The 14,931-nt window shown below is 36.8% G+C and overlaps 1 pseudogene; it reads right to left on the minus strand.

Annotated features, from left to right (window-relative positions):
- Nucleotides 1-790: 790 nt before the first annotated feature.
- LOC110789048 (uncharacterized) lies at nucleotides 791-12,341 on the minus strand (annotated as a pseudogene).
- Nucleotides 12,342-14,931: the final 2,590 nt, after the last annotated feature.

Consider the following 14,931-nt stretch of genomic DNA (forward strand, 5'->3'; position numbering starts at 1 on the left):
AAAAATATTTGCTCATTTGTGGAAAACATAAAAAATGAGCAAAAATATTTGCTCATTGGTGTAAAATATAAAAAATGAGCAAATTTTTTAAATGTTAAAGAATCTGATATTTAAAAATATTTTCTCATTTAGACAAAATGAGTAAACGTTTGAATAATAACAAACCCGAACTTTAAAAAATTTAGAAATGAGCAAAAGTATTTGCTCATTTGGGTAAACTATAAGATAGCAAAAAAATTTGCTCATTTGTGTAAATTAGAAAAAATGAGAATTTTTTTAATGTTAAGTAATCTGAGATTTTAAAATATTTTCTTATTTAGACACAATGAGCAAAAGTTTTGAATATTAACAAACACAAACTTTAAAATTTTAAAAATGAGCAAAAATATTTGCTCATTTGGGTAAACTATAAAAAATGAGCAAATTTATTTGCTCATTTAGAAACGATGAGCAAAAGTTTTCAATATTAACCAATCCGAACTTCCAATGCATCATGTCACCGAAAAATAACTGGGGGATGTATGTAAGAAAGTTAAGCTAATATTTAAAGTTGGACTAAGACTTGCCCACCTTGAAAGTTTTTGGTGTAGAGAGATTCACAAAATGATAAAAGAGGTCGTTAAATATTACAATTTTAAAATAAATAAGTACGAAGTATATGAATGGTTGATCTGTGTAATTCCAATCCCAAAGATGAAAAATAATGAGCCTATCTAGTTTACCATAACTAATCACACACACACACACACACACAAAAAAAACTAATGTGAAATCGATCTTCTGCATGGTTTCAGTCATTCGACAGCAAATTTTGTGCAGTTTGAACCAATGACTGCATTGATGTCTTAAACTTGTTTAATCCCATAGTTCCTGAAAATATGTTGAAGCTTTCTAGCTTTGAGGTGGTATCTAAAACATTCTAGGAAATCTGAAAACTTGAACATTTGATTCCTTGTCTTTCATCATCCAAATTCCAAGTTCTATTGTAAACCTACGTATCCTAGGAAATCTGGCAGGTGGATATGTGTGTTTCTTCAAAATCTGTACTAGCACGTTTGCTTTTTCCGTTTCTTTGATTCCAACTTGTTCAAACATGATGCTTGATTCGGAGTAAGTCATGAACTTGAAAGCTCGTGCTGCTAATCCAACCATCACTTCACATAGCTTGTCCTCTATCGAAAGGGTTCCCTTAAGAACCTGCAAATCATAATAGAGAACCCATCAGTCTTTGTTCTTGTGTGTTCTGGTCTCTTATTTAGGCTTACAAATTAAGTTTCATGAAAAATTTGAGATAAAGTTTCAATAAACTCATATAGCGTAATTAAGTTATGATAAGCTCAAATAAGTTCAGTTTGGTGCTTCATAACTTAATAGAGACTCTGACGACTAGATTAATAAAACTTTCTGAGGGTACTGTTGTAGAAACTCCCCTTAACTCCAGGAAGAAATCGTCTAGACTATAGGTGCATATATTTCTTAAAATCCTTGCTGTATTTAGACGAACAAGTGGAATTTTTAGTGCTTTGGCAAGCTTCTGTAGCGCGCCTAGTTTCAAGACATAGTTACAGTTTTGCTTGCTCTCCAATGTTAGCATGACTAATGCTTCACCATCTACAGTTCTAAGATGCACCTGAGCTATAGGCATCCCATCTTTGAAGAATATATTGAGCAACTCCTTAAGAATTCCTCCCGTGCCTCTGATCCTTTCTATCGCGTCATCTTCCATTGCTAAACTTGTCAGTATTTCAATCCCGAGGTTTTGCAGATCAGTATACTTATCTCCATGCCTTAGTATGTCTCTGATGTTGTTGAATGTGTAAACAATATCTGAAATTTCTTTACGAAGTTGTTTCCCTGTGCTACCTATTGTACTCGCTAACATTTTTATAACTTGCAGGGACCTCTTTATTGTTTGAATTTTAGATGCTACAATATGATCATACTTCAATAACCTCTCTTTAACACATGTGAAGTCTATGATTTTCGGTAAGAGACCTCTTGTATTCCCTATTTTCCCGTAGTTGTTATGGTCTCGAGCAAGCTTCTTGAGAAGTAGTAGTCCTAGATGATTGAATGTCCATAAACTATAATGCTCATGATCAGCAATAATACATTTCTCACCAACTTCATCGAGTGCTGAATTTGAGGTCTTGCTAACATAAAGAAGGGAGGAAATCGATTCCAAAGCACCAGGAATTCCTGCAACTCGAAGGGAATTTTGTTTTTCTCCTGCTAGTTTTGACAGGATTTCTGCTGCCGACTGTCTGATCTCCTCTTCTTCATAGTCCTTCCAGTTCAACATCTCTACTAATCTTTCAAATGTACTGAGGAAGTGATTCCTATTTTCCGTAGAGTGTCATCAGAAAACCGCTTATTCACTGCAAAGCTTCGAAGGATCCGAGCTCCCATAAGCTGCTCTTCTGGTGAATTTGAAGCCATAAGTTCCATGAGAAAAGACACCATATCCATCTTCAACCCATCGAAAACATTCAAAAATATTTGCTCATTTGTTTAAGTTAAAAAAAATGAGCAAATTTTTTGAATGTTAAGTAATTTGAGATTTTAAAATATTTGCTCATTTAGACACAATGAGTAAAAGTTTTGAACATTAACAAACAAAAACTTTAAAATTTTAAAAATGAGCAAAAATATTTTCTCATTTGGGTAAACTATAAAAGATGAGCAAATTTATTTGCTCATTTAGAAACGATGAGCAAAAGTTTTCAATATTAACAAATCCGAACTTTAAAATTTTAAAAATGAGCAAAAACATTTGCTCATTTGTGTAAACTATAAAAAATGAGCAAAAAGGGAAGATTAACCTACGTGGGATTCTTTAGGGGAATACAGTTAAAAACATATTAACGCAGCGGAATTATCCCCAAAGCCAGGAACCATGTATAAAGTACTGATTAAGCGGACTTAAGTTTATAGCGTGTTTTCCCTGGATTCAACGTACCTGCACGAACACGAACAAGAACTCCAGATGTCGTTCCTCTACTTGGTTCACCAACACGTTCAGATCCGTCTTGAGATCGATGGCTTAGAAGTCACTCAAGATATTTTAGCTTTTAGGGAAGAACAGTTTAAACAGGGGCTTAAAAGAGATTAGGGTTTCTCTTTTTGATTTTGGTTAACCTAAATTACGTAATTAGAATTGTAGAAAACATAATAGGAGGGGTGGTGTTATAACCCTAAGGTTATAACACAACCGGCCAAAGCACAAGGCCTTAGGCCGGCCAGCATGCACGCATAAGCCCATGAGCAGCGAGCAGCCACACAGCCGTGGGCCTTGGGATTCGATGTTGTGCGTTGCTGCTGTTGATGTCTAGCGCGCGCCCAGCCGCAAGCCATGGGCCTTGCTCCGTGTTGGCCAGCTGCTGCGCTCGTTGGGCCTTACGCGCTTGGCTCGAGGGGTCGGCAACTTTGCCTTGCTCGTATCCGCGACCAATGCCTTAATGGATATTGTTTATCGTATAGTACTTGACGAATCACCGTCGTAAGATACGATTATTCGTTTCGCCTAGATTACGAATATACGCAATACGATATACGATTCCAATCCAATGTCATATCGTTTATTTATGTTTTTCCGGACTAATTCCCGAAAAGCTATTAAATGAATTTCCGATACATTGAATCCGATGATCTGTTACATGCCAATGGTGTGACCTTGTAGGTTCAGTCAAGAGTAAGTTGTGAGCCTAATATAGATTAGAACTCACTGATCGGAAGCATTGCTCCAGCCAACTGTTCCGATCACTTGATCTCACGGAATTAATTGTTCGTAATTAATCTGAACCTTAGTATTAGACTAATGCACCTTGGGTGACGGATATATTTCCTTCAGTCTCCCACTTGTCATTCAGAAAAGTGTTCATTCACATTCCTTTGTCGTTTAGTGTTACTTACTGAACATATGTTAAGATACAAGCTATCCTTATTAGGTCCATAAGTGTTTCTCGGATTACTGAGTTCAACTATTAAACTTTTACAGAAGGTTAAGCCTTAACCATTTTGAGCACGGCCATTCATTTTCACAGTATCTAACTCTCTAAGAGGCCTTTTTACACAACAACACCATATCCTATCAAAGATAGGAGGACAATCCAATCTTGCAATCTATGAATACTCACTTTGATTCATAGTACGCCCAATAACTACTTTTATATTCTCCTTTTACGGTGCGACGTTTAGCGAGCATCAAAGCGAACTAATTTTCAAACGAGCAATCATAATTACTCATGTTTTGAGGAACGGTTCTAATCACCATTTATGAGAACTACTTATGACATGACTTTAATATCTTAAAGTGTTCTCATGGTCAATCCGATACAAGATCCAATAAGTATCTATGCAAAAGATTTTTGACATCCAGTCAAACTAGTTCAAGAAACCGAACTACAAATCTACTTGCAATCTAATCTTTATTAGTCATTGGTCGTCCAAACTTTCAATGATCTGGATTAGGGATGCTTTGTGACTTCAATATTCATGTTCACTTATGGTTGTTTCTTTGTCGAAGAATCCATCTTGACATCCCATTTGAATGTTTTGAATCACTTGAACTTTTCATTTAGTACTAAACCAAAATTAAATGAATATGAAATAAATAATTTCATAAATATGAAATGGTTAAACCAATTTTCTTAAACACAGATCTAACAGATGTTCTAAAACAAAACTTTAGAAAATCAAAGTCATTCTCCAACATGCTTGATTCCCATGGTTGCTACAAGTGCGTTGTGCTTCACTTGTGGCAACGGTTTAGTCAATGGATCCGTGACGTTTTCATCGATTCCAACCTTGAAAATCTAGATTTCTTTCCTTTCAACGATTTCTTGAAGTATGTGAAATCGCCGCATTACGTGCTTGGACACAAAACCAGACTGTGATCTGAAATAATCTCTGTCGGTTTGAAAGCTTGCGTCCGTATAGCCTTTAACAATCAACTCATCTGTACCACCTTACACCAGAAACTGATCCTTTGTCCTCTTCATGTTCTTTAGGATATTCTTGGCAGCAGTCTAATGCGCCTCACCTGGGTCTGACTGGTACCTGCTCGTTGCACTGAGTGCGAATGAGACATCCGGCCTTGTACAAATCATAGCATACATGATGGATCCAATAGCAAAAGCGTATGGTATTCCACTCATCTTTCTGCGCTCATAAGATGTCTTGGGACACTGAGTCTTTCTTAGATATATTCCATGTGACATGGGTAGATGGCCTCTCTTGGCTTCTATCATACTGAACCTAGCTAGCACTTTGTCAATGTAAGTGCTCTAGCTTAGTCCAATCATCCTCTTAGATCAATCCCTATATATCTTGATTCCCGATATGTACTGTGCCTCTCCTAAGTCTTTCATTGAGAAACACTTTCCAAAAGTCTTTACAGACTCCAGCATAGGAATGTCGTTTCCAATAAGCAGTATGTCGTCTCCATACAAGACTAGGAATGCAATTTTACTCCCACTGAACTTCTTGTATACACAAGATTCGTCCTGATTCTTGATGAAGCCAAATTCATTGATTGCTTCATCAAATCGCATATTCCAGCTCCTTGATGCCTACTTCAACCCATAGATGAATTTATTAAGCTTGAATACCTTTCCTTGATTCTTTTGATCGACAAAACCCTCCGGCTGTGTCATAAACACAGTCTCTTCAAGAACACCATTCAAGAAGGCAGTTTTGACATCCATTTGCCATATTTCATAGTCATGAAACGCGGCAATCGCAAGGATTATCCGAATAGACTTAAGCATAGCGACTAGAGAAAAGGTTTCATCATAGTCAACGCCATGAACTTGCCTGTAACCTTTTGCTACCAATCTATTTTTGTATATGTATACAATTCCATCCTTGTCTTTCTTCAATTTGAAGACCCCTTTGCATCCGATAAGTGTAAACCCATCCGGCAAATCAACCAAATCCCAGACTTGATTTTAAAATATGGAGTCTATCTCATATTTCATGGACTCTAACCATTTAGTGGAGCTTGGGCTCGTCATATCTTGCTTGTAGGTCATAGGTTCATCACTATCTAATATGAGAACTTCTAAGTTTTCAGTCAAGAGGACGCATGTCCATCTGTCCGGCTGAACCATAGTTCTATATGACCTACGAGGGGAAACAACGTCTTTAGGAAGTACTCCCAATGGCTCTTCTGAAGGCCTTGGAGGTTCTTCACCTTAAACTTCTTCTAAAGAGTTCTTGGTTGGTTGTTCATGTCGAATCTCTCTGAGGTCTATTATTCTCCCACTTGTCATTTTGGAAATGTGATTTCTTTCCAAAAAGACACCGTCACGAGCAACGAATACCTTGTTCTCTGACTTGTTGTAGAAGTAATACCCCTTAGTTTCTTTTGCATACCCAACGAAGAAACATTTGTCAGATTTTGGTTCGAGCTTGTATGAAATTAATCTCTTGACATATACTTCGCAACCCCAAATCTTTAGAAAAGACAACTTTGGAAGTTTCCCAGTCCATAATTCGTATGGAGTCTTTTCAACAGCTTTTGACAGAGCACGATTCAGTGTGAGTACTGATGTTTGCAACGCATGTCCCCAAAATTTTAAAGGAAGTTCGGCTTGACCCATCATTGACCTGAACATATCGAGTAAGGTCTTGTTTCTCCGTTCCGATACTCCATTCCATTGAGGTGTCCCCGGAGCAGTCAATTCAGAAAGAATACCGCATTCTGTTAGATGGTCATCAAACTCGTGGCTAAGATATTCACCTCCTCGATCTGATCTTTGAGCTTTGATTTTCTTGCCATGTTGATTCTCTACTTCATTTTGGAATTCTCGGAATTTCTCAAACGATCAAGACTTGTGTTTCATTAAGTAAATATATCCATATCTACTGAAATCGTCCGTAAACGTTATGAAATAGCTGAAATCACCTCTATCTTTCGTACTCATAGGCCCACATACATCCGTATGTATTAGCCCTAGTAGTTCGCTTGCTCTTTCTCCCACTTTTGAGAAAGGTTGCTTTGTCATTTTGCCAAGTAAACAAGATTCGCATTGATCAATCTTCTCTAATTCGAATGATTCTAGAATGCCCTTCCTTTGAAGTCTTTCCATGCGCTTTGTGTTTATATGGCCTAATCGACAATGCCACATATATGTGAGATCGGAATCAGCAGTTTTAGCCTTTTTGGTATTTATGTTATAAATTTGTTTTCTTGTATCTAGCACATATAGACCATTTTCTTGTTGTGCTGAACCATAAAACATTCCATTCAAAGAAAAAGAACAATTGTTGTCTTAAAATTGAAAACTAAAACCTTTAGAATCAAAACTTGGAACGGAAATCATGTTTCTGGTGATACTAGGAACATAGTAACATCTTTCTAGTTCCAAAACAAAACCACTAGGCAAAGATATAAAATAAGATCCTACGGCTAATGCAGCAATCCGTGCTCCATTTCCCACGCGTAGATCCATCTCGCCTTTATCAAGCTTTCTACTTCTCCTTAGTCCCTGCGAATTGGAACATAAGTGTGAGCCACAACCAGTATCTAATACCCAAGAAGTAGATTTTGCAAGATTACAATGTATAACATACATACCTGAAGTAGAAGCAACGTTCCCGTTCTTCTCATCTTCCTTTCTCTTCAAGCAATCCCTCTTCCAATGCCCCTTCTTCTTGCAGTAGAAGCATTCAGAGTCGAAAGGAGAACGAGTCCCCCTTTTTCTGTTTACCAGAACTGGTGTCGTTTGACTTAGGTGTGGGAGCATCCTTGCCTTTACCCTTCTCGCCCTTTCCCTTGCCAGATTTCTTGAAGCCCTTGCCCTTACGCACCATAAGCACGTCGTGCTTATTCTCTTGCTTGAGCGTCTTTTCAGCGGTTTTCAGCATACCGTGAAGCTCAGTAAGAGTTTTCTCCATACTGTTAATGTTGTAATTCAACTTGAACTGATCATATCCACTATGAAGTGAATGGAGAATGATGTCAATGGGCATTTCATTTGAGACGTCAGAATCTAGAGCTCTCATGTTCTCAAACAATCCAATCATTTTAAAAACATGCGGGCTCACTGGTTCTCCTTTCTTGAGCTTAGTCTCAAGGATCAACCTCTGAGTCTCGAATCTTTTGATTCAGGCCTGATCCTGAAACATGTTCTTCAACTCCGAGATGATTTGGTAAGCATCCGAGTTAATGAAAGTTTTGTGAAGTTCAAGATTCGTGGATGCAAGCATCACACATTTGACATCCCTGTTGGCCTGGATCCAACGGGTAAGGGCAGCTTGAGTTACCTCCGGCCCAACGGCCTCTGGTAACTCTTCCTCAAGGACACACTCCTTTTCCTCATGCATTAGAAATATTTGCAAGTTCCTTTGCCAATCGAGGAAGTTATTACCATTCAACTTCTCTTTGTCGAGAATTGAACGCAAGTTGAATGAGTTGTTATAGTTCGCGGCCATTTGATTACTACATTTGGAAAGAATTTGCAATAAATAAACATTCATAATATTTCAATAACTTTGAAATAAAAGCAATCATGCAATCATTAAAGCTATTAAAAATTCGATTCATGCACAAATTAACCATGGTCGATAATGAATGAAACGATTCCAAGACCCTAAAAGTCCTAAATTCTTAAGCAGGTTTGGCATGCCTTAAGTCTTTTAAGATTCTAGGTAAGCAAAACCTATTGCTAGTTATCTCCAAATTACTCTTGGTTAATAAATTAATTCCATAATTTATTCCATTACAACAACATATGCCATTGTTGTTTGGGATACCTTACCATCTAAGTCAACTAAAATATCACCTTGCTTTGGCGTAAACCTACTACCTTAGATCCTTATATTTTTGTAAGTTCTTGATTTGGAAGGCAATTATAAACTTAATATTACTTTGGACCTAGTTGTTTCTATGTCGGTTTGATTATTTAGTGAACTAAATCTAATCGGACATACAAACAACATTCATGCATAATATATATTCATTCATAATATATATAAGTGCATAAATTAAACTTTGGTGAACTAGTATGGCCCAAAACTTTGTCTTGAAGCATCCAATCTTCTTCACCTTGTTAGATTAGCATCGTCTTGAACTTCATTCAAAATTTAACTTAAAGTTCTAAATGTCCTAGAAGAACTTGAAATAATAAATAATTACATCAAAACTTCAATGGTACGCAGACCGTATTTAACTATCCTAGATTGGCCATACTAGTCACCTTGAATACCTGCAATACATAAAATAATTTCTATGCATTCATCCATTCGTGTCCTGTAACGAATGGCCCAAATAAATATGCAAGTATTTATATGATTTATTTAAAAATCACGTTCAAGTAAAACGCGTCCTAAAAGATTAATCAATTCCGAATTATTAATCCTTAGAATTATTCTAATCAAAATTTAATTTAATTAAAATAATGGTGCCCTACGAAAATAATTAAAATTAATTATTTCATTTAATTTCATTAAATGGCTCCCACTTAAACCAACATTTTAATTTGGACAATTTAATTTTAAATATTTAAACTCACGACCCGGCCCAAGTCAAATAAAATAAAATAATTAAAGTCCACCATTAGCCCATTTCGTGGAAAATTAAGTCCAAAGGCAAAATTTTGGGCCTCGATATTATACGAAGAAAAAATGCACATTTGGATGCATCGTGGCTAGATGAGTGCCCAGCCAAAGACGCGCAGTGCCTAGTAGCCTCGCACCCATACGAGGGCGCAAGCCCATCGCGCAGGCACGAGCACCGCAGCAGTGCACATGCCCAATGCCCGCGCCCACTGCAATGATGCCTCGTCGCTGCCCATTGCTTCCTGCCTTGGTCCAGCCACTGCTGGCCTTGGCGTGTGGCGTGCTGCTAGCTCGCCCGAGCTTTGCGCGCAGCCTTTGCTGTCTCGAGTAGCAGGCAGCGCACACAAGGCCAACCCCTTGCGGCCTTCGTGTGAGCGCACCCCTTTCGTCTCGCATACGGGGCAGCAACCCCTGCTTCGTGCAAGCGGCTTGCTGTCCGACTTTTATTAAAAAAAAAATCAACTTTTTTAATGTTCAAAACGAAATTGCACGATTTTTTTTCATAATTCTAACAAAACTATTCGTTTTAATTACGAAAAATAACGTTTAATCGATTTTATTAAATTTCAAACATTCTAATTAATGAAATATACTGTAGTAAATCTAGGCTAAAAAATTATTCAAAATTTAACTAACGATCAATATCAACAAAAATTTGAATAACTTTGATAATCCAATCCAAAAATTTAAATCGTTCTAAACATTTAAATTTCAGATTTTTATCAAATTTGGTTTAGGTGATCGATTAAAATTAATGAATCTAATCAAAATTTTAATCCATAAATTTTTAAATCTTCCATTTAACATGAAATTACATTCCCCTTTCCATCTAAATAAATTTCCAGATCAAAATAATTAATAAAATCAATTTACGATCTAAAAATCATTAATTAGGGAAAAATCAAATTAGGGTTTATACTTAACATTTACGGCCGAAAATTTTATAATAATTTTAAAATATACCCAAGAACATTAAGGAAAATTTTTAATTAATTCCGAGTAGTTTAGGTCGAGTAATTAATTGAAAAGCTTTCCAAAATTGTTAATTTAATTCATTAATTAACAAAACCGCCCAAAAACTCAAATTTCAGGGCCTGTTTTTGCGATTCTGTTCTCATGAGTTGATCTTAAAACGCCGTTTTCAATCAGATTAGGGTCAGAAAAATCTAATTTCCGACATTTTACGAATTCAGAACATATTCTACGATCTATCCAATAATCCAGAAATATTTGGAAAATTCACGAAAAATTTAGAAAAAGTTCGACAAAATCACAAACATAATAACATGCCAAAAAGTACTTAAAATCATGTTGCTCATGATGCCACTGTAGGGGAATACAGTTAAAAACATATTAACGCAGCGGAATTATCCGCAAAGTCAGGAACCATGTATAAAGTACAGATCAAGCAGACTTGCGTTTGTAGCGTCTTTTCCCTAGATTCAACGTACCACGAACACGAACAAGAACTCCAGATGTCGTTCCTCTACTTGGTTCACCGACAAGTTCAGATCCGTCTTAAGATAGATGGCTTAGAAGTCACTCAAGATATTTTAACTTTTAGGGAAGAACAATTTGAACGGAGGCTCAAAAGAGATTAGGGTTTCTCTTTTTGATTTTGGTTAAACTGAATTACGCAATTAGAATTGTGGAAAAACATAATAGGAGGGGTGGTGTTATAACCCTAAGGTTATAACACAACCGGCCAAAGCACAAGGCCTTAGGCCGGCCAGCATGCACGCATAAGCCCACGAGCAGGGGGCAGCCACACAACCTTGGGCCTTGGGCTTCGCTATTGTCCGCTACTGCTGTTGCTGTCCCGCGCGCTCCCAGCCGCAAGCCATGGGCCTTGCTCCGCGATGGCGAGCTGCTGCGCTCGTTAGGCCTTGCGCGCTTGGCTCGACGGGCCGACAACTTTGCCTTGCTCGTATCCGCGACCAATGCCTTACGGCTATTGTTTATCGTATAGTACTTGACGAATCACCATCGTACGATACGATTATTCGTTTCGCCTAGCTTACGAATATACGCGATACGATATACGATTCCGATCCAACGTCATATCATATATTTATGTTTTTCCGAACTAATTCCCGAAAATCTATTAAATGAATTTCTTATTCATTTAATCCGATGATCTGTTACATGCCAATGGTGTGACCTTGTAGGTTTAGTCAAGAGTAAGCTGTGAGCCTAATATAGATTAGAACTCACTGATCGGAAGCATTGCTCCAGCCAGCTGTTCCGATCACTTGATCTCACTGAATTAATTGTTCGTAATTAATCTGAACCTTGGTATTAGACTAATGCACCTTGGGTGAAGGACATATTTCCTTCAGTTTCGAACCCAAATCTTTCATTTGCACAATGCTCTACCTAATGAGCTAGTAAGATAGTGTTTTTAAAAAGAATCAACAAAAGTATAGAAAAAACCAAAAAAAAGGTAAATCAAATTAATTCGGAAAGTTGAGCTAATAGGCATCACTTGAGTAGAAAACTTACAGCAACAACAAACCAACATCAACAACATAAGAAGCAACAAGACCAGAAGTCAACGCTGGTCCAATTTAACAAAACAGCAACAAGGTAGACCTGAGCAACCCTGGAAACTTGCTTCTCCAATAGATGCACGTAGGAGAAAATGATTCAGCAGCTGCAGTACCTACGCATAACAACACCAGAGGATAATAGGAATGCAACAACAAACCAGTAGCAAACGGATTACAAACTTACCTTATTATTGGACTGATCTACTGAACAACAACCCTGAAGCCTGTCATTCCTTTTTGAACTGAGGGATAGACACTACTAGAAATGGATGGAGTTTGTGAAGTTGAAGAGTTTACACCCTGTTGTTTGGTACCCCTCCGAGAAGGTTATACCTTTCTCCAAACCTGAAACAATGTTTCCTAGATCCTTTAGTAGATGAATTAAACTTGAGAGCATCACCAAGTTTCTCAGTAAAGACCTACTTGTTCACCCTCACACCCTCCAACAAGCCGATAAAGTTTGCTTTAGTACGGTGCAAAAGAGAAGTCGATGCCATTGATTAAGAAATGCAGTGGGAATTTCATATCCTCCTGGAGCATTGACAATGATAGTGATGTTCTATCTATTGATTTAAATCATCATTATAACAAAGTTGAAGATAGTAATGTTTCCAAGGACATTTCTCTTATGGAATTCTCCAAACAATGGGGTGCAATTAAAGATTCACTTGAAGAGCTGGAGGAAGAGAGAATGTCGATAATAAAACGACTTAAGGAGTTGGAAAAGAAACTTCACAGTAGTGAAAAAGAAAAACAGGAAGAACAAGTGTTTGAGGAAGAAAAGAAAATGGAGGTTTTACTAGAAAAGCAAGATAAAAATGACTTAGACGATCCCAATTCAGAATTCTGCAGCCAACAAGTAAATCGGGTATCTTGTTATTTCTCTAACAACATAATAATCAGTAAAAATGAACCGAGAACAATGGCTTCAGTTCCTCGCAGACTGTTTGATCTCGTAGAACCAGATGATAATAAAACGGAAGATATGGCATTGGCTAATAAAGTTGGAGTTGAAAACAAAAGCAAAAGGCTTGCAATGGAAATAAATTTACTCATTGTGAAAATGAGCAAAATAAATTTACTCATTTGTGCAAATGAGCAAAAATCTATCGGTTCCTTCCCTTGGATAACAGTCATAACACAGAACAAGAAGAAACTCTTGTGATGAGCGAGATTTTGAATTCCAGCACTACAAATAACACTTCACAATATCCATTTAATCATCAATAAGGTCTTTGTTAGGAGAGCGATTATGAAATCCAACACATAAATCTCAATTTCATAACACTTCACATTATCCTAGGCTATGGCGAGGGCACACAAGTGTAGAAAAAATATGGAAATCATTCCAAAGCAAAAGGCATAATCAAACACGAGAAATACTCAATTGAAAAGGGAAAAATGCATCTGAAAGTAGTAACCTGAAAGAAAAAAAAAGCCACTAACCATCAAGGGCAGCTCTGAGTGGTTCAACAAACTCAGAAAACTCAACTTCTTCTAGTGCATTCAACAAATCTTTAGCATCTATGATTTGTCTATTTGATTCATTGCATATGTCATGTGACCTACACAAATTCATATCATATTATCTACTCCCTCTGTCCCTTAATACTCGACCTATTTTGACCAGACACGCTTGCCGATACACAACTTTGACCACCAATTTCTTTAACTACATATTATAAAAACTTATAAAAATATTAATATTTTTAAAATATACATTAAGATGAAGCCAACAATATATTATATACTAAAATTTATTTTCATATACTAGAAGTAAAATAGGGTCAAAGTGAATTATGTGAATAGTGCAAAAAGTCAAAACAGGTCAAGTATTAAGGGACGGAGGGAGTATCAGCAACGTTATCAAATTATTAGTCCAAGGGACATATACAGGGAAGGGTTTCAACAAGGACTACTCTTCAATTCTTTCTGGGGATGGGTTTATAATCACAATTACATTGACAAAATCCACGAGCTATGTACTTCAAACCCAGGGCTTACTTTTGTCTAAGATAGTATATGTACTTCGTATCAAAATTACAAGAAAACAATGCTGATGCAAAAGGAAAAGAACCTATTTACAAACTTTGGAAGTAACTCTTTTCATTACAATTCCCACAAGGATTTGACAAATTACACTTTATTTAAATTCAAGATTCCAGGACACAAAAACCCCGAGACCTAGAAACCAATCATGAAAAACCATTAAATTCGAGCAGTATACGGAAATGAAATAAAAAAAAAAAAACGCAATGAACATTACGAAAATTGAAAACCTAGAAAACTATTTGGACTAAATTAACAACGATTGCCTTTAATTTTAAGCTCGATTATTGCATTTCAAATGAGTAACTGAGTGTTGCAATATTTTCCGGATACAAACATCAAAATCGAAGCTGAAAATTACTATAGAACATTAGGAATCCCTCATCAATTGCATAAACCTACCAGTTAGAGAAATGAGCAAAAAATCACTCACTCAGAGATTGCAGCAAAGGAGATGACGCGTGAATAATGGAAGCGTTGAGATGGTGGCGGTGCGGTGGTTGCAGCAGGTGAGGAAACAATAACAGTGAAGAGAGAGAACCATGAAGTAGAGAGAATAAGGAGCTACTAAGATTGAAACAGGAGGAGAGAAAAACTGAGAAACGGAAGCAAGTTTGGAAAAATAAAATATTTGCAATATTTACATGTTGCCATTACTAAATGCATTGTGTAGAATTTACATCCGTTATATCTGATCTCAGCGAACGCACGAGATCGCTTCTCTTTCTTCTCATTTTAAGCTCCCTTCTCATTTGAGTGTAAATCTATATAT

Source organism: Spinacia oleracea, chromosome 5 (assembly GCF_020520425.1).
Source record: "Spinacia oleracea cultivar Varoflay chromosome 5, BTI_SOV_V1, whole genome shotgun sequence".
NCBI classification, from domain to species: domain Eukaryota; kingdom Viridiplantae; phylum Streptophyta; class Magnoliopsida; order Caryophyllales; family Amaranthaceae; genus Spinacia; species Spinacia oleracea.